Here is a 20,891-nt window from a genome sequence, read left to right as displayed (position 1 = left end):
TAAAGGAAATCACACCACAAACAATCACCCACATGCTCTTAAGGAAATTGTGAATGTCATGGATACATTAGAACTAGTAGATGTATGGAGGCTTAAATATACTGATCTAGTGAGATATACATGGCGGAGACTGAATCAAGCTAGTCGTCTTGACTTCTTTCTTATCTCATTCTCGTTGGCACCAAAAGTAAAAAAAGTGTTGATAGGGGACAGAATGCGGTCAGACCATCATATAATAGGCATATACATTACTCTTACTGAATTTCCACGTGGGCGAGGATATTGGAAATTTAATCAAAGCCTATTGGATGATAATTTATTCATAATTAGAACAAAGGAATTTATAACTGACTTTTTCCAACATAACATAGGTACAGCGAATCCCCTTATTTTATGGGACACCTTTAAATGTGCCTTTAGAGGCCATGCAATTCAGTACTCATCTCGAAAACAAAAGCAATTTAGGTCAAAAGAGTTTATACTAAGAAAGGAAATAGAAAATCTAACAGAACAGATAGATGGCAATAAAAACTGTAACATAGAGGCTCAGAATAAATTAGAGGAAAAACAAAAAGAAATGGAGAAACTTATTCAAGAAAGATCAAGTGTAATATATTATATAAATAAAGCAAACTGGATGGAATATGGGAAAAAATGCACAAAATTATTTTTTAATCTTCAACATAGGAATGCTACCAAAAATAACTTAATGAAACTGGTTACAATTGACGGAGTCACCCATAATTCACCAAATGATATTTTGAAGGAAGAAACAAAGTACTTTAAGCATATGTTTTCTTTTCAGTCGCCTCCATCTCCTCTAACTGAAGCTAATTGTAGATATTTTTTTTCTATTGATAATGTCAAATTAACAGCCACACAGAAATACTCATGTGAAGGTGAAATTACAGAGGAGGAACTTCTGGATGCAATTAAAGACTTTAAGTCCGGGAAAACTCCAGGGTTGGATGGCATACCAGTCGAGGTATACCAAACCTTTTTTGATATACTAAGCGGACCGTTATTAGCATGTTTTAACCACTCCTATGTAAATGGTAGATTATCAGACACTCAAGAAGAAGGTCTGATCTCATTATTACTGAAACAGGATACAAGTGGAAAATATAAAGATCCAGTCCATTTACAAAATTGGAGGCCCCTTACACTTCAGTGTTGTGATGCAAAAATCCTAGCAAAATGTATAGCGCATAGAATTAAAAAGGTATTGTCGGATATTATTCATTCTAATCAGACAGGTTTTTTACATGGAAGATACATGATTACAAGCATCCCCATAACATGTTATTATGCACAGGCTTCCTTCTTTTCATTCTGCCAATTAGGTTAGTATTGTGAAGTAACTACAATGTTGTTTATCCATCCTCCATTTTCCATCTCAGCCATTAAACACTGTAACTGTTTTAAAGACACCATTGGCCTCATGGTGAAATCCTTGAGCGGTTTCCTTCCTCTCCGGCAACTGAGTTAGGAAGGACGTCTGTATCTTTGTAGTGACTGGGTGCATTGATACACCATCTAATGTGTAATTAATAACTTCACCATGCTCAAAGGGATATTCAATGTCTGCTTTCTTCTACCAATAGATGCCCTTCTCTGGAGGCATTGGAAAACCTCCCCTGGTTCTTTGTGGATGTGTTTGAATCTGTGTTTGAAATTCACTGCTTGAGGGACCTTACAGATAATTGTACGTACAGAGATGAGGTAGTCATGAAAAAATAATGTTAAACACTATTATTGCACAGACTCCATGCAACTTATTATGTGACTTGTTAAGCACATGTTTACTCCTGAACTTATTTAGGCTTGCCATAACAAAGGGGTTGAATACTTATTGACTTAAGACATTTTAGATGTTCATTTTTAATTACTTAGTAACAATTTTGAAAAACATAATTCCACTTTGACATTATGGGTTATTGTGTGTAGGCCAGTGACACAAAATCTCTATTTAATCCATTTTAAATTCAGGCTGTGACACAGCAAAATGTGGAATAAGTTAAGGGGCGTGAATACTTTCTGAAGGCACTGTATGATCAAACTATAATATTATGATAAGTCACGTTGACTGACCTCTCCCTCCCACAGACAGGTTGATGATGTCATCAGTCCTGGCCGTAGTCTCTCTCCTCCTCCTGCAGACTGGGGTCCAAGGGTTCCTGGTTCTCTTCGCAGGCAGCTCCATGGACCACCTGGAGATCACTAGGGAAGCCATCTTACAGACCACGGCACAGGTGTGCAACCAACTGGCCTCTGTTGAGGGAAGAGACTTCACTCTGCCGGTAAGTAAACTAAAGCCACGAAACAAAGTACTACATCAGACTCATCAGTCACTGTATTTTATTTATACTTTTGTCATAGTAAAGAAAGTATTGGTGTTGTGTTTTCTAATGTAGTACAGAATATAGTAGAATACATTTTATTTACACCAATGTGTATTAAAATGTGTGTGTGTGTTTGTGTGCGTGTTTGTGTGTGTGTGTGTGTGTATGTGTGTGTGTGTGTGTGTGTGTGTTTGTGTTTGTGTGCGTGTTTGTGTTTGTGTGTGTGTTTGTGTGCGTGTTTGTGTTTGTGTTTGTGTGTTTGTTTGTGTGTTTGTTTGTGTGTGTGTGTTTGTGTGTGTGTGTGTGTGTGTGTGTGTGTGTGTGTGTGTGTGTGTGTGTGTGTGTGTGTGTGTGTGTGTGTGTGTGTGTGTGTGTGTGTGTGTGTGTGTGTGTGTGTGTGTGTGTGTGTGTGTGTGTGTGTGTGTGTGTGTGTGTGTGTGTGTGTGTGTGTGTGTGTGTGTGTGTGTGTGTGTGTGTGTGTGTGTGTGTGTGTGTGTGTGTGTGTGTGTGTAGCCCGGACCCCTGACTGCAGATGCTCTGGCTCTAGCCTGCTCCTCATCGGGGGTCTGCTAAGAGTTTCCAGAGTGCCATATCAGACGTCACCTGGAGAAATGCCGGAGTTGACTACCGTCACCTGTTCAATGAAGAGTACCACTTTGATGGGGGAGAGGTTCGTGGAGGGGCGGAAACTCATCACAGATGGCTTGACCTCTGTCAAAGCCAGCGTCAAGCGAGGGAACTTTGAGGCAGCAAGACAGACGCTGGGAGACATTTTACACACCTTACAGGTCATTTACATGATTTACATTATCTCCTTACTCCACAAGACAAGAGAGAGACATTGCTTTTGCTGAAATATTAGATTAGCTAAAAGCATTTAAATCACATGGCATTTGGCATAGCACTATTTTTAACAACTTATCATTCTTATATTTTCAGGACTTTCTACAGTCACAGTAGCTGGATAGAACTGGGCAACAGATTTCCCCATCCCGATCTCATCAGATCAGACGTGTTGGACATCGGCCCAGTTGCAGGTATTGCGAGGGCGTGCGTCTGGGTGTGTGTTAAAGAGGGGGAGTAATATTGAAAGTGAAAGAGTTTGGAGTTGGCTAATTGCCATCTGTAACATGCAGGTTGATGTTCCTCTGAAGAGACCAGGGGTGTAACATTCATGTTTGGCAACATTCCTTACACATTCAACACAATGGACCAGTGCACGATGCTGCTGAAAGTGCAGCCACATGCCAATTGTTATAGTTCCTTTGTCCTGAATTGGTGGTTGCCAAAATAGAGGTCATGTGATGCTGTAAGGAAAATTAACATGTCTGTTGCTCATTATACAGAGACAACAGGATGTGGGTCAAATATTGCCTTATGCAGTCACAACATGCTGCCTTAGTAAAGGTGATGTAATGGTGTTTTACATTAATAGTCTTTTTAGTGCAAGTATTGTTATATCAGAACATGTCACGATCGTCGTTAGATGAAGCGGACCAAGGCGCAGCGTGATATGCGTACATTCTTTTATTGCAGTACACAACACGAAACAAAACAACAAAACAAACGATACGTGCAGTCCTGGGTTGAACACAAACCTTCCGGAACAAGACCGGGCTGGCGACGCGCACCACTGGCTTGGTGCGAGGGACAGGAACAGGCCGGACCGGGCTGGCGACGCGCACCACAGGCTTGGTGCGAGGGACAGGAACAGGCCGGACCGGGCTGGCGACGTGCACCACTGGCTTGGAGCGGGGAGCAGGAACAGGCCGGACCGGGCTGACGACGCGCACCACAGGCTTGGTGCGAGGGACAGGAACAGGCCGGGCTGGACTGTGGAGACGGACTGGAGGTCTGGAACGGAGAGCTGACACAACCCGTCCTGGCTGAATGCCTATTTTCACACACTCTGTGTGAGGCATCAGCACAGGACGTACAGGGCTGTGCACTCATACTGACACTACAGCACGTGGCACTGGCGCAGGATATCCGGGACCGAGGAGGGGTACTGGAGGCCACGAGCGTTGAGCCGGCACACTCCGTCCTGGCTGCATGCCCACCTTAGCACGACACGTGCGTGGTGCTAGCACAGGACGTACAGGAATACATTACAATGTATACATTGGCTGAAGAATTGCAACATTTTCCTGCATCTAACTCTGCAAATCGCACTGCTGGGTGATTTAAAAAGTCATAGTCAATCGATCAATAATATAATAATACTCTAAGCAAAAAAATGGTATCTTTAATTTACAATATGTAGAATCTATGAGAATAGAAATGTTCAAAACTTTTGTGAAACATCACAGCACTGTAAAAAAAAATATGGCAAATAGAAATCAAAACTGGATGGTGTTCAGAGATAGATGGGAGGGGTTGAGTGGAGCTGAAGGATGGGACTAAAAACAAACAAAAGATAACTAATGTAGAATATACTGTGTCCGTAAAATGTATATAGTTTGTATAAGCTGGAAGTAGAAACTTAAGTGTTGTTGTCCATTAGTTTACTCCAATTAGGGGAGGGATGGTAGCATTAGGGGAAAATAATAAAGGGAAAATATATTTAAAAATATATATACATGTATTTTATATATTTACTAAAATAATATGGGGGATTGGAAATGATGCAGACAATTACATTGATGGAAGCCACAATCTATCTGCAATATTAAAGCTGATCTACCCCCTAAAAAATATATAATAATAATAATAATAATACTTTTAAAAAATCTATGTAATAGCATACAAGATCCTGATGGCAGATGTAAGTCACTCTTCTGATTAACCAGAACATTGAAACCAAAAATAGTTCCACTATAAACAGTTGCCAAAGCAAAAGGTGACAACAATGAAAGGTTTAATGTAAATGACGGTGGCATGGCACTTCCTGGTTGTATTGTATAAAGAGACCCATCATCTGTGTGATACAGATCACTTCATTGGAGACACGCTTCTGATCCTGTGGCATTACAAGGTAGGCACTGGTCTGTTTGTTAATCTTTCAAATGTGCTATTGGTTGATAAGGGCGTGGGTAGTAGTTATGGAAAGAAATGTAGAAAATCATTAGAAGTTGTCAGACAGTTATTTGTTGTGAAAGTTCTATCTTGATGCAGTTGATATCACAAATGTTTTTTTCTTCTAAATCACTACATAAAAACCGCTGAAGATGTGATGGTGAAGGGTTACTGTCACGCCCTGGCTCTGGGGACTCTAATATGTTGAGCCAGGGTGTGTATAGTCTATGTGTGTTCTAGGTTTCACTTTCTGGTTTTGTAGATCTATGTTGGCCAGGGTGGCTCCCAATCAGAGACGGCTGTAGCTCGTTGTCTCTGATTGGGACTCATACTTAGGTAGCCGTTTGGCACTCATTCATTGTGGTTTCTTGTTCGTATTTGGTTTGTGTATTACCATTGACTGTCACGTCATCGTTTTGTTGTTTTGATCGTGTGATCATTCTATTAATAAATATGTTCGCCTTCAACGCTGCGCCTTGGTCCTCCTCTATGTATGACGAGCGTGACAGTTACCTAACAAGGCATAACATATTATTTGTTTTGCAATTTAGTGATCTAAAACCAAAGACCTTATTTGCAGAAATATGTTTTATGCTTTCTGGATAAGTCTGACATTGTTCTTTTTTGGATGAATGTACAGAACTTTCTATTATAATATTCATATTATACATACAGTGCCTTCAGAAAGTATTTACACCCCTTGACTTTTTCCACATTTTGTTGTGTTACAAAGGGGCATTAAAATGGATTTGTGTCATTTTTGGTCAACAATCTACACAAAATACTCTGCAATGTCAGAGTGGAAGAAAAATTCTAACATTTGTTTTAAATGAATGGTAAATAAAACACTAATATATATTGATTAGATAAGTATTCAACCCCCTGAGTCAATACGTGTTAGAATCACCTTTTGGCAGTGACTACAGCTGTGAGTCTTTCTGGGTAAGTGTCTAAGAGCTTTCCACACCTGGATTGTGCAACATTTGCCCATTTCCTTAAAAAAATTCTTCAAGTTCTGTCAAATTGGTTGTTGATCATTGCTAGACAACCGTTTTCAGGTCTTGCAATAGATTTCAAGCAGATTTAAGTCAAAACTGTAACTTGACCAATCAGGAACATTCACCTTCTTCTTGGTAAGAAACTCCAGTGTAGATTTGGCCTTGTGTTTAAAGTTATTGTCTTGCTGAAAGGTGAATTCATCTCCCAGTATCTGGTGGAAAGCAGACTGAACCAGGTTTTCCTCTAGGATTTTGCCTGTGCTTAGCTCCATTCTGTTTCTTTTTTATCCTGAAAAACTCCCCAGTCCTTCATGATTACAAGCATCCCCATAACATTTTATTCTGCACAGGCTTCCTTCTTTTCACTCTGCCAATTAGGTTAGTATTGTGGAGTAACTACAATGTTGCGGCAGGTAGCTTAGTGGCGCAGTGGTCTAAGGCACTGCATCGCAGTGCTAACTGTGCCACTAGAGATCCTGGTTCGAATCCAGGCTCTGTTGCAGCCGGCCGCGACCGGGAGACTCATGGGCGGCGCACAATTGGCCCAGCGTCGTCCAGGGTAGGGGAAGGAATGGCCGGCAGGGATGTAGATCAGTTGATAGAGCATGGCGTTTGCAATGCCAGGGTTGTGGGTTCGTTTCCCACGGGGGGCCAGTATAAAAAAATATGTATTCACTAACTGTAAGTCGCTCTGGATAAGAGCGTTTACTAAAATGTAAAAATGTAAAAAATGTTAAGAGTGTTGTGCCAGTAACCGAAAGGTCGCTGGTTCTAATCCCCAAGCCGACTAGGTGAAAAATCGTTCGATGTGCCCTTGAGCAAGTAACTAAAGTAACTACAATGTTGTTTATCCATCCTCCATTTTCCATCTCAGCCATTAAACACTGTAACTGTTTTAAAGACACCATTGGCCTCATGGTGAAATCCCTGAGCAGTTTCCTTCCTCTCCGGCAACTGAGTTAGGAAGGACGTCTGTATCTTTGTAGTGACTGGGTGTATTGATACACCATCTAATGTGTAATTAATAACTTCACCATGCTCAAAGGGATATTCAATGTCTTCTTTTTTATTTATACCCATCTACCAATAGATGACCTTCTCTGCGAGGCATTGGAAAACCTCCCTGGTTCTTTGTGGATGTGTTTGAATCTGTGTTTGAAATTCACTGCTTGAGGGACCTTACAGATAATTGTACGTACAGAGATGAGGTAGTCATGAAAAAATAATGTTAAACACTATTATTGCACAGACTCCATGCAACTTATTATGTGACTTGTTAAGCACATTTTTACTCCTGAACTTATTTAGGCTTGCCATAACAAAGGGGTTGAATACTTATTGACTTAAGACATTTTAGATGTTCATTTTTAATTAATTAGTAACAATTTGGAAAAACATAATTCCACTTTGACATTATGGGTTATTGTGTGTAGGCCAGTGACACAAAATCTCTATTTAATCCATTTTAAATTCAGGCTGTGACACAGCAAAATGTGGAAAAAGTTAAGGGGTGTGAATACTTTCTGAAGTATGATCAAACTATAAAATTATGATAAGTCACGTTGACTGGCCTCTCCCTCCCACAGACAGGTTGATGATGTCATCAGTCCTGGCCGTAGTCTCTCTCCTCCTCCTGCAGACTGGGGTCCAAGGGTTCATGGTTCTCTTCGCAGGCAGATCCATGGACCACCAGAAGATCACTAGGGAAGCCATCTTACAGACCACGGCACAGGTGTGCAACCAACTGGCCTCTGTTGAGGGAAGAGACTTCACTCTGCCCGGTAAGTAAACTAAAGCCACAAAATTATGGACTACATCAGACTCATCAGTCACTGTTTATTCATAGTAAATAAAGTATTGGTGTTATGTTTTCTAATGCAGTACAGTATATAGTAGAATACATTTTATTTACACCAATGTGTATTAAAATGTGTGTGTTTGTTTGTGTGTGTGTTTGTGTGTGTGTTTGAGTGTGTGTTTGTGTGCGTGTTTGTTTGTTTGTGTGTGTGAGTGTGTGTTTGTGTGAGTGTGTGTGTGTGTGTGTGTGTGTAGCCCGGACCCCTGACTGCAGATGCTCTGGCTCTAGCCTGCTCCTCATCGGGGTCTGCTAAGAGTTTCCAGAGTGCCATATCAGACGTCACCCGGAGAAATGCCAGAGTTGACTTCCGTCACCTGTTCAATGAAGAGTACCACTTTGATGGGGAGAGGTTCGTGGAGGGGCGGAAACTCATCACAGATGGCTTGACCTCTGTCAAAGCCAGCGTCAAGCGAGGGAACTTTGAGGCAGCAAGACAGACGCTGGGAGACATTTTACACACCTTACAGGTCATTTACATGATTTACATGATCTCCACAAGACAAGAGAGAGACATTGCTTTTGCTGAAATATTAGTTTCGCTAAAAGCATTTAAATCACATGGCATTTGGCATAGCACTATTTTAAACAACTTATCATTCTTATATTTTCAGGACTTCTACAGTCACAGTAACTGGATAGAACTGGGCAACAGATTTCCCCATCCCAATCTCATCAGATCAGACGTGTCGGACATCGGCCCAGTTGCAGGTATTGCGAGGGCGTGCGTCTGGGTGTGTGTTAAAGAGGGGGAGTAATATTGAAAGTGAAAGAGTTTGGAGATGGCTAATTGCCATCTGAAACAGGCAGTTTGATGTTCCTCTGAAGAGACCAGGGGTGTAACATTCATGTTTGACAACATTCCTTACACATTCAACACAATGGGGTTTTTGTCAATTGGTGATTGCCAAAGAGATGCCAAGAGGATGACAAGATAGATGCAGAAAAAGTGTTTACTCGACTCACAACAACAAACTGATACGGACCAGTGCACGATGCAGCTGAAAGTGCAGCCACATGCCAATTGTCATAGTTTCTTTGTCCTGAATTGGTGGTTGCCAAAATAGAGGTCTTGTGATGCTGTAAGGAAAATTAACATGTCTATTGCTCATTATACAGAGACAACGGGATGTGGGTCAAATATTGGCTTATGCAGTCACAACATGCTGCCTTAGTAAAGGTCATGTAATGGTGTTTTACATCAATAGTCTTTTAGAGCACGTAGTGTTGTGTAGCAAAGTACCATGATGTAGTTTATATTGTGAAACCTCTATCCACCAGATAAGAACACGCCCACATGTCGGAGCTGTGTCGGGAAAGACTGCAGAACAACATCCTAGAAAACATCATCAGAGACAAGAAGCTGACCTCTGGATATTTTGGCCTTGTACCTTTTTTTCCACCAAACCAAAAGGTAGAGTCAGCCTCTAATCTGATTTTAATCTGATTTACACCGTGAAATGACCGGAGGTAGCATAACAATAGCATACCAAACTAGTTGCATGTCTCTATGTGCTTTGGTGTTAAAGGAGTGGGGGTCGCAGTTCCGGAGCGACCCACTAGGTGTCATCCTCCGACAACCATAGGCACCTCCTCACTCACAGTCGGGACTAATTATCTGCCTATTGGGCTCACCTGTGTCTATTTATGCCCTCACTTCCCTGTGTTCCCTTGCTCAGTTTTCTGTGCTAGTTCCTTGATGTCAAGCAGTACGTATCAGTGTCGGATCACGTGACGGAGTTACAGGTACTGAAGTGTTCTCCCTCGGTCATTGTGTTTTTCCAGTCAGAGTTAGTATTTCGTATTGTTTGCTGTCAGCCTGTTTTTTGGAGACCTTTGTGCTCCTCATTTGTTATCATGTATAGTCCGTTGTTTTGTATCCTGGCTTTTGGACCACCAGTAAAGATCCTTGTTTCACCATCTCTGCCTACTGCCTACTGTCTATCCTGCACCGCACCTGGGTCACACCTCACACCAACCCTTACAGAAAACTGAGCCAATATGGACCCAGCGGAGGCAGCACAGTATCATAGCGCATTGGCAGCGCAGGGAGCCATGCTGGATCAGCACGACCGCAGCCTGCAGCAGATCATTGAGAATCTCTGCCAGCTGACGATCGCCGTGCAGAGCCGAGTGGACACCCGACCGGTCCCGGCATCCGCCTGAGACATCGTGGGAACCCCGCCTACCACCTCCGGAGAGGTACGACGGACATCCAGAGGGCTGCAGGGAATTCCTCACCCAGTGTTCCCTGATGTTCAGCCTACAACCCTCCTCCTTTCCGATGGAGCAGGGCCGGGTGGCCTACATTATCACTCTCTTGACAGATCGGGCCCTTCCTTTCTCCGGCGTGCTCCGACTCCTACCAATTCACCCGGGAGTTACGCAAGTTGTTCGACACCTCTCGGGTGGTGTCGGGGCACACGACCGGGAGGCGGCTCACAGCTTGTCGGCAGGGTGACCGCTCGGTGGCGGACTACTCCGTGCAGTTCCGGACCCGGGCTTGAGAGGCAGGATGGAAGGAGACCGCCCTGGTTGTCCTGTACGCGCAGGGGCTATCGGAGGGGATGAAGGACGAACTCTCCTTCAGGGAGCTGCCTGAGCAACTGGACGGCCTCGTCGACCTCTCGGTGCGTGTGGACAATTGGCGTTGTGAGAGGGCTTATGAGAGAGGCATGACGCAAGGCTCGCCTCCGCGTCTCCCTATCAGCCCGGAGGCCTTCCGCCGATTCAGGGAGGAGACGCTTCAGGAGGAGTGCTTGGGTGCGGCGCGCTTGTCCCGGATGGAGAGGCAGAGGCGTCTGCCCCAGGTACTTTGCCGGTACTATGGCCACGCAGGTCACCACGGCGACTCATGCCCGGAGAAGCCGGGAAAACGGGTGGGCTCGCTGGTATCGGGAGGGGTGCTAGTGAGCCGGAACCGTAAACCCCAACTCCAGAGATGACCAGACTTTTCTCCCCGTCAGGGTTCAGTGGGCCAGCGCTGCGCGTCGGGTGCATGCACTGGTGGATTCTGGGGCCGCGGGAAACCTGATGGCCCCAGGGTGGAGCGTTCCATTACTCTCTCTCTGAGCCGGTTCCAATCATGGGCCTGGACGGCCGGCTGTTATCGTGTGTGTCCGGGTGGCGGGGGAGGCTATGGGAGTATATCCAGTTTTTCATTGTGGACTCTCCGGAGTGTCCCCTCGTCCTCTGGTACCCCTGGCACTGTTACAGGATATCCTTGTTGTTACAGGAGATCCTACTGCCTACTGTCTATCCTGCACCGCACCTGGGTCACACCTCACACCAACCCTTACACTTTGGTCGTATGTGCTTTATACAGCTCCTCAAAAGCAAAGGGAGAAGTTAGCTAAATTATTATGTGTATTATAATTAATTGACATTTTTTTGTATGGGTTATGTTAGGGTAAATCAATCTGACATTTTAAATTCAAAATTACAAACTTTAGAAGCTTTTTTATCTTGAAAACTCTACATGTTTGCATTTGCTGCTATGCAGGAAAATTCCTGCAACAACAAGATGATCAAATTAAGATACTGCATCTGTAGGACCAGGCTAGTAGCTGACTGGCAGAGAAGAAATATCGATGTAACAACAAGATCCTGACGGCAGTTGTAAGTGACCATCGTATTGTCCTGATAATCTCTATCTGTTGGCAGGGAAGTGCAGCCATGGGGCTCATTGGACCAGACAAGCGGGCGGGAGCCTACGGGTGGGATCAACAAAGACTCGCTGAGTCCAACCATGGCAACTTGCACACTGCAGCTGCAGAGGTGGCCGTGGTTGCAACCAGGCAGCTGCTGGAGGACATCAGAGGGGCTGCCGGGGACACAGGCTTCCTACGGTGGGGAATTGTACTTAATCATATAAGCACTGTTGTGAAGGGTAATGGCAACCGGCTCGAAGGACCACAAAGAAAAGGACTAGGGTTGGAAGGAGGCTTTTAAGGTCTCTACAGTGCATTCGGAAAGTATTCAGACCCATTTACTTTTTCCACATTTTGTTACGTTACAGCTTTATTCTGAAATTGATTAAATCGTTTTTTCCCCTCATCAATATACACACAATACCCCACAATGACAAAGCAAAAACAGGTTTTTAGAAACTTTTGCAAATGTATTAAAAATTTAAAACTGAAATATTCAGACCCTTTACTCAGTACTTTGTTGAGGCACCCTTGGCAGCGATTACAGCCTTGAGTCTTCTTGGGTATGACGCTACAAGCTTGGCACACCTGCATTTGGGGAGTTTCTCCCATTCTTCTCTGCAGATCCTCTCAATCTCTGTCAGGTTGGATGGGGAGCGTCGCTGCACAGCTATTTTCAGGTCTCTCCAGAGATGTTAGATCGGGTTCAAATCCGGGCTCTGGTTGGGCCACTCAAGGACATTCAGAGACTTGTCCCGAAGCCACTCCTGCATTGTCTTGGCTGTGTGCTTAGTGTCATTGTCCTGTTGGAAGGTGAACCTTCGCCCCAGTCTGAGGTCCTGAGCGCTCTGGAGCAGGTTTTCATCAAAGAAAACTTTGCTCCGTTCATCTTTCCCTCAATCCTGACTAGTCTCCCAGTCCCTGCCGCTGAAAAACATCCCCACAGCATGATGCTGCCACCACCATGCTTCACCATAGGGATTGTGCCAGGTTTCCTCCAGACGTGACACTTGGCATTCAGGCCAAAGAGTTCAATCTTGGTTTCATCAGACCAGAGAATCTTTTCTCATGGTCTGAGAGTCCTTTAGGTCTCTTTTGGCAAACTCCAAGCGGGCTGTCATGTGCCTTTTACTGAGGAGTGGCTTCCGTCTGGCCACTCTACCTTAAAGGCCTGTTAGGTGGACTGCTGCAGAGATGGTTGTAGACAGTTTTGTGCCTTTCCAAATCATGTTCAATCAATTGAATTTACCACAGGTGGACTCCAATCAAGATGTAGAAACATCTAATGGATGATCAATGGAAACCGGATGCACCTGAGCTCAATTTCGAGGCTCATAGCAAAGGGTCTGAATACTTACGTAAATAAGGTATTTATGTTTTTATTTGTTATACGTTTGCAAAAAAATCTAAAAACCTGTTTTCACTATGTCATTATGGGGTATTGTGTGTAGATTGATGAGGGAAAAAATTAATTTCATCAATTTTAGATTAAGGCTGTAACGTAACAAAATGTGGAAAAAGGGAAGGGGTCTGAATACTTTCCGAATGCACTGTAGGATGGATGTGTTGAGTTGTGGCTTGTAAGGCCTTGGAGATACTTTTGGCCATGTAGTGTATGTGGACACTTCCTCGTCAAACATCTGATTCCAAAATCATGGGCATTAATATGGAGTTGGTCCCCCCTTTGCTGCTATAACAGCCTCCACTCTTCTGGGAAGCCTTTCCTCTAGATGTTGGAACATTGCTGCGGGGACTTGCTTCCATTCAGCCACGAGAGCATTAGTGAGGTTGGGCACTGATGTTGGGCGATTAGGCCTGGCTCGCAGTCTGCGTTCCAATTCATCCCAAAGGTGTTCGATGGGGTTGAGGTCAGGGCTCTGTGCAGGCCAGTAAAGTTCTTCCACACTGATCTCGACAATCCATTTCGGAATGTCATTGTATGCTGTAGCGTTATGATTTTCATTCACTGGAACTAAGGGGCCCGAACCATAAAAAACAGCCCCAGACCATTATTCCTCCTCCACCAAACTTTACAGTTGGCACTATGCATTCGGGCAGGTAGGGTTCTCCTGGCATCTGCCAAACCCAGATTCGTCCGTCGGACTGCCAGATGGTGAAGAGTGATTCATAACTCCAGAGAACGCATTTCCACTGCTCCAGAGTCCATTGGCGGCGAGCTTTACACCACTAGCAGACGCTTGGCATTGCGCATCTTAGGCTTGTGTGTGGCTGCTCGACCATGGAAACACATTTCATGAAGCTCCCGATGAACAGTTCTTGTTGCTTCCAGAGGCAGTTTGGAACTAGTGAGTGTTGCTTATAGATGTTTCCACTTCACAATAACAGCACTTACAGTTGACCAGGGCAGCTCTAGCAGGGCAGAAATGTGACTAATTGACTTGTTGGAAAGGTGGAATCCTATGACAGTGCCACGTTGAAAGTCACTGAGCTCTTCAGTACGGGCCATTCTACTTCCAAATGTTTGTCTATGGAGATTGCATGGCTGTGTGCTCGATTCTATACAACTGTCAGCAACGGGTGTGGTTGAAATAGCGAATCCACCAACTTGAAGGGGGTGTCCACATGCTTTTGCCATGTAGTGTAGGATTGATGTGGATAACAAGGGTTTAGGATATGGTGGTCATGAAGATACAAAAGGAAAACATTAAGGAAAACATTAAAACACAGTGCAGACATGACAAAGTAGTGCCAGGTGACTATGGGGAATAGGCTTAACATATAACATGTATAAACTAAGGACACTGCCAGGATAAATATGACTAAGGGTTAAAGGCAACATAATACACAATGATTCCATAAACAACCCATTGTGCTCTGTGAAATAAAATCAAGAATTGGATTCCTGCTCATTCCTCTAACATGATCGATGTACCATAGCGGTAGCAACAGTCCTGAACCGAACTTCACAGTCCACCCTGGGCTAGAGCGTTTCTTCATGGCCCTTCGAGCCGGATAAGACTGCTGCCATGGAACCAGACAACCTACCTGAAGGAGGCGCAGGGGTCATCCCCAAACGCCTTCAAAACACACACAGAACACACAAAGAACTCTTCAGCCCCTTTTCAATAACAGCTCCTCCTAGACGATGTTAACAGACATCAACAACCAACCAGACAATACAGGTCAGCGTTCCACCCCAGGGCCTTCCCTCACCAGTGGTTAGCGTGCCACCTCCAGGCCTTTCCTCTCCAGTGACCAGCATGCCACGCCCTTCGGGTACCTCTCCTGTGGCAAGTGTGCAACCTCCAAGACACCCCCTGGTGGACAGAATTCCAACCCCAGGCCTTCCGGCTGGCAAGACAAACCCAAACCCTCCAACTGTCCAGAGGTATGATGAGCTTTGCCTTCCTCCTTCTGTGGCCTTTGGAGCGTGCCGCCCTCCGCCATGAGACAGCCAGGGCCAATCGACCAACAAGTCCTGAACCTAACTTACAGTCCATCGAAGCCCTAGTCCTTTTCTTCAAGCACATTTATCTGCCTCTGACCCTGCTGCACATGTGCAACAACTTTTGCATTGCATAACACATGAGATGCCTTCTCTTTCTCTCTCTCCATCTCTCTCTCGCTCTCGCACTCTCTCTCGCTCTCTTTCTATCTCTCTCACTCTCTCTCTTACTCTCTCAGGATGATGGGGATCTCTAAGAATGGATCTAGAGTTCTGTGTTTTGTGATCGACACCACCGGCAGCATGTCGGACGACATCGCAACGGTAAAGAAGACCACAGCGTTCATCATCGACAGCAAGAGAGGAACGCCAAACGAGCCCTCAGCCTACATCTTGGTCCCCTTCAACGACCCAGGTGAGAGATGGCATCCTCTACCCTACGGGCCCTGGTCCAAAGTAGTGCTCTATGCAGAGAATAGGGTGTCATTTGGGACGCAGCCGTGATGCAACCTGTCTGACAGACCCCGGAATCGGGCACTCGAATAATCCCCAAAAAGATGTGTATGTTTACATGACTTATTTTATTGATTTCCCACCGTTTTATAAATCAGAAGACAGCCATCTAGACCTTCCTAGGACCATGTAAATGTCCCCTGTCGAATTTGACGTGTATTTGCCTCCCTCTGGTGGTCGGCTGCATCTTTACATCCATTTATATCACTTCACTGCAAACGTCACGTCAAAGGGAAGGTCCTTTGAAAAAACATTTATCCAGCTGGACTGCTTCACGGCACAGACATGGCAAAGCAATCGCTGATTTTGTCTCGAGCAGGCGGATCTAAATACATGACTTTCGTACCTCTATGATAAAGAATGCGACCTACACACTTCCTTAAACCTAAAATAGGTAAAGAAGTAATTTGGTGTGGAAGTCAAACATTTGTTTTACATCAGAGGCAGAAACATTGCATATGTTCAGAAGGACAAAATGGAGCCCTTTAGATAGCCCTTTCTCCCTTTGTCTATAGGAGGGAGGCACGCTGTTTAAATGGCCCCAAATGTTGATTTAGATGTTCACAAATGTGACAGGGGACACTACTACATCAATATAATATTGCCCTCTTGCTAGACTGATGATTTAAACCATTGCGAAACAGTGCAAAACGGCTGTCAGCTCAACTGGTTTTAAACAAACCAGCATACTCTCAGCTGTATACCAAAACAAGCACCAGGGCTGGTATTTTGCACAAAACAAACCCACCAAATCTCAGATTGTAGCTTTTAAGATAAATTACCTAACATACTACATAACATGGATTCCTAAAAGAACTCTGCATAGACTACTACTGTGTGTAGCTAACAGCATTTTCAGGGAGAGAAAAAGAAATGTAATCTTATACCGTAATATCTCTGTACTTAGTGTGACAGTCCACACAATCTGATCAATGTGTATGACATGGATACCGTGTATGAGATGGATAATGTGTATGACATGGATACCGTGTATGAGATGGATAATGTGTATGAGATGGATAAGTGTATGAGATGGATAACGTGTATGAGATGGATAATGTGTATGAGATGGATAATGCGTATGAGATGGATAACGTGTATGAGATGGATAATGTGTATGAGATGGATAATGTGTATGAGATGGATAATGTGTATGAGATGGATAATGTGTATGAGATGGATAATGTGTATGAGATGGATAATGTGTATGAGATGGATACCGAGTATGAGATGGATAATGTGTATGAGATGGATAATGTGTATGAGATGGATAATGTGTGTGACATGGATAATGTGTATGACATGGATACCGTGTATGAGATGGATAATGTGTATGAGATGGATACCGTGTATGAGATGGATAATGTGTATGAGATGGATAATGTGTATGAGATGGATAATGTGTATGAGATGGATAATGTGTATGAGATGGATAATGTGTATGAGATGGATACCGTGTATGAGATGGATAATGTGTATGAGATGGATAACGTGTATGAGATGGATAATGTGTATGAGATGGATAATGTGTATGAGATGGATAACGTGTATGAGATGGATAATGTGTATGAGATGGACCCTGTCCAATCCTAACGTGTATGACATGGATAATGCGAATGACATGGATAACGTGTATGAGATGGATAACGTGTATGAGATGGATAATGTGTATGAGATGGACCCTGTCCAATCCTAACGTGTATGAGATGGATAATGTGTATGACATGGATAATGTGTATGAGATGGATAATGTGTATGACATGGATAACGTGTATGAGATGGATAATGTGTATGAGATGGATAATGTGTATGACATGGATAACATGTATGAGATGGATAATGTATGAGATGGATAATGTGTATGACATGGATAACGTGTGAGATGGATAATGTGTATGAGATGGACCCTGTCCAATCCTAACGTGTATGACATGTATAATGCGTATGACATGGATAACGTGTATGAGATGGATAACGTGTATGAGATGGATAATGTGTATGAGATGGATAACGTGTATGAGATGGATAATGTGTATGAGATGGATAATGTGTATGACATGGATAACATGTATGAGATGGATAATGTGTATGAGATGGATAATGTGTATGACATGGATAACGTGTATGAGATGGATAATGTGTATGAGATGGACCCTGTCCAATCCTAACGCGTATGACATGGATAATGCGTATGACATGGATAACGTGTATGAGATGGATAACGTGTATGAGATGGATAATGTGTATGAGATGGACCTTGTCCAATCCTATTATTTTTGTGCCACAAGACTTTGGGCCCCTGATGCGGACCACGGAACCAGACGTCTTTAAGGCCCAGATCAATGCACTGAATGCTAATGGAGGAGGGGATTTCCCGGAGATGAGTCTATCAGGACTTCAGGTACATTGACAGTGGCTGACGAACCTGTAGTGTAGGACAGACATGTACAACCAATACAAGACTGTATACCTTATGGAACAACGGGGACTGTGAAGAGACACACACAAGGGTATTTACACATTCATTCGCACACATTGTGATATTGTTGTATGGTGGTATTAAACATTTTGTATTGTAGATATGTAGTGGTGTAATAACGTTATATGATGTACTGTTTTATATTCTGTTTAATATGTAATGTAAGTGCTTTAATATGTTTGGACCCCAGGAAGAGTAGCTGCTGCCTTGGCAGCAGCTAATGGGGATCCCTAATAAATACAAATATAACTGTTATGAATTTGTATTGTGAATTTGCCTTCCAGCTGCCAGTTCAACATAGAATGCATTCCCAATACATTCTAGTGGTATGCTAGTGTGACCGTGTCCCCTGTGCTTTCTACAGCTGGCTTTAACTGGTGCACCCCCCTCTTCAGAGATCTTCCTTTTCACTGATGCCCCCGCAAAAGACTTGTATCTAACAGGCACGGTGAACGCCCTCATAGAACGCACTAAGTCAGTGGTGAGTAGCTGGGCCTTGTTTCGCTCTGTGACGAGCAACATTAACCGGTAACGTTTCTATCTTCCTCTAGCTTTTTCATTGCCTTTGGATTTATTGATTTTCACAATCGTAGAGACCTTCACAATCGCAGAGACCTTCACAATCGCAGAGACCTTCACAATCGTAGAGATCTTCACAATCGCAGAGAGAAAAACATAAAATTCCTTTTCTCTAATTTCTCTGCCCCTCAATTCACTATGTATTCTCTCTCTCTCTCTCTCTCTCTCTCTCTCTCTCTCTCTCTAGGTGACATTCTTCCTAACTGGCTCTTTAGGTCTCCGTCGTAGGAGGGGTAGTGACCAGGGCCAAGGACAGGTCCAGCACAGTCGGATGGCAGTGTCAGACGCCCAGCTCTACAGGAACCTGGCCCAGTCCTCAGGTGGCCAGGCAATACAGGTCACCAAGACAGAGCTGCCCAAGGCCACCAGCATCATTGTGGAATCCTCCAGCTCTTCATTGGTAGCCTTTGACTCCAATAGTAAACATTAGGGTAACCCTAGGTCCAAAATGTGAAGTTTGGGAGAAGATAATTCTAATATCCCATAACTCTTTGCATAAATGTGGAAGAATTCTATACAAGGGATCAGCGCTCTATCTTATTTATTTTCAAAAAGCTTGCACTCATTTATTAAGACCCCCCCCTTCTCTCCCACCCCTTTCTCTCTCTCTCCTCTCCTTCATTCTTTCAGGTGACCATTCTACAGGCTGTGAGGAGTCCAGGAAGGGCTGATAATTTCTCCTTCACAGTAGATGAGTCTGTGAGAAACCTGACTGCTTATGTAACAGGAAGCTCCCTTTCCTTCACTCTCACCAGCCCCTCAGGTATTCCAGAGATATTCCACAGATTTTTCATTCATCCTTTTTATTTACATTACATTTACGTCATTTAGCAGACGCTCTTATCCAGAGCGACTAACAGTTAGTGAGTGCATACATTTTCATGTATCCTTTTTATTTAATCTCTCATCACAAAGTCAGGTCTCTGTTGTAAAAGAGGTCTTCTGATCTCAACAGTGTATGACTTTGTGGGTTACAGCGAGCAAAGACGACCATCACCACCAATCATAGTTAACACGTTTTTAATGTTATTCTGCCACTGCCACACATATACCACAGGTGTTGTAAAAAGAGTGTTGTAACAATCACTCAGAACCACATCAATACATCTTCCTGTTTTTTTTTACAAACATGCACATTTCATCAACAAGCAATGTCAATTCACAAATACCAATTCATCCCTGTTTCAAAATAGTCAATAGTGAAAATATCAAAACAAACCCCAACAACTCAGTATGACTATGTATCCAGTGTAGGGGTGTAACGATCCATCTACTACATCGATGTATCGATTTATATTCCTATGATCCAACTACATCGATCTGTGCTCAGCGAGTTGGCCTTTTGGACAACATATATCAATCTAACATCGTTTTAAAATGTAATAAAACGATTGTATCGATACTAGGAAATAACCCATTGGATTTAAGCACGTCAGACTTTATATGGATGTTTTTCTTAGCATTTTTAATGATAAAGGCTTTAAACATTACTCGATTCAGTCTGCCTATCCGTGACGTCATCGCCCGCGCCAGCAGAAGCGCAAAGGCGCAAAGACAACAAAACATAGCATGGCGGACGACAGAGGAGAAGCCGACGAGCGAAATTATCAAGCCACCATTGCGGTCCTTACAAGAAACAGGAATCTAGGAAACTTCACCTGCACTGTCCAGTATCCAGGTATTTATTTCAGTCACACTGGTTGAATTTTTGGCTAAAAGGTTACTTAATCGATTTCAAGTCAATGAATCGTTTCGGATCGTATCGTTCTAAATGAACCAATATCGTCCTTGAAACGTATCGACAACCACGAATCGTGATACAAATCGAATCGTTGTTAAAACGAATCGTTACACCCCTAGTCCAGTGGCAGTATGACTGTGTGTCCAGTGGCAGTATGACTGTGTGTCCAGTGGCAGTATGACTATGTGTCCAGTGGCAGTATGACTGTGTGTCCAGTGGCAGTATGACTGTGTGTCCAGTGGCAGTATGACTGTGTGTCCAGTGGCAGTATGACTGTGTGTCCAGTGGCAGTATGACTGTGTGTCCAGTGGCA

General features: G+C 43.6%; 1 protein-coding gene and 1 long non-coding RNA gene across 3 annotated transcripts in view; both read left to right on the top strand.

The window, feature by feature from the left end:
* Window positions 1-20,891, top strand: part of LOC123492170 (coronin-6-like) — a 103,655-nt gene that overhangs the window by 19,791 nt on the left and 62,973 nt on the right. The window lies entirely within an intron of this gene.
* LOC123492171 lies at window positions 8,509-9,544 on the top strand. Its single transcript, XR_006661650.1, has 3 exons — window positions 8,509-8,680; window positions 8,825-8,921; window positions 9,492-9,544. It is a non-coding gene; the product is annotated as an uncharacterized LOC123492171 (long non-coding RNA).

The sequence above is a fragment of the Coregonus clupeaformis genome, chromosome 13, assembly GCF_020615455.1.
Source record: "Coregonus clupeaformis isolate EN_2021a chromosome 13, ASM2061545v1, whole genome shotgun sequence".
Classification (NCBI taxonomy): Eukaryota; Metazoa; Chordata; class Actinopteri; order Salmoniformes; family Salmonidae; genus Coregonus; species Coregonus clupeaformis.
The sequence above is the reverse complement of the archived record's forward strand: the minus strand, read 5'-3'. Positions and strand labels throughout refer to the sequence as shown.